We start from the raw sequence: 770 nt of genomic DNA, 5'->3' as shown, positions 1-770 counted from the left end.
GAAATTTAATTAATTTCTTCACTTACATACAACAACTATATATATAGAAACAGATAGTTATAAGGGTAGAATGATAAATACAAGTAGCTAATGCTCCTAATATAAAACAGGAAAATCCCCAAGTCGGTCAAAGTGACCGAGGCAAAATAAGAGCTGTTCGGGTTCAGAAAAACTGAGAAAGCCAGCGTCCATCCTAGCGCGAATCATGTATGTTCCTCATTGTCCCCCTTTGAGCGGATTATCTATTGAGTGGATCATTAGCATGGCTGTAAGTTGACGTCGATTAGTGGAGAGGGATTTCGTGAGGATGTCTGCTTGTTGGTCTTCGGTCAAATATGTTGTAGAGTTATGTGTTGCAGTTTGAGATGGTCACAAATGAAGTGAATGTCCACTTCAATAGCTTTAATTCGGGGGTGAAACAAGGCCGCCTCTCTTCCCTCGCGTTCATGGCCGAAAGCTATTGAAGTGAATGTCCACTTCAATAGCTTTAATGCTCGCCCGCCTCTCTTCCCTCGCGTTCAAGGCCGAAAGCCTTCGCCTCTTCCATTCGCGGAAACCCTAACCGGGATCTTGCGTTCTCCGGTTATCCTCTTCCTTTCGAGCCCTAACAGAATCTCGCCGCCGGTTGCTTCTCCGGCAACCCTTTTGTAACGGATTTTCCCGCCCAAATGAATCTGGTAACCTTCCTATTCTTCAATTTTGGTCGATTTCTTGCTCTTCGTGGCGTTCCCCTCACCGCCGGTAGCTTCTACGGTAAGCCTCTTCCCCCT

Source organism: Phalaenopsis equestris, unplaced genomic scaffold (assembly GCF_001263595.1).
Source record: "Phalaenopsis equestris unplaced genomic scaffold, ASM126359v1 Scaffold000421, whole genome shotgun sequence".
NCBI lineage: Eukaryota > Viridiplantae > Streptophyta > Magnoliopsida > Asparagales > Orchidaceae > Phalaenopsis > Phalaenopsis equestris.
This window is presented reverse-complemented; position numbering follows the sequence as displayed.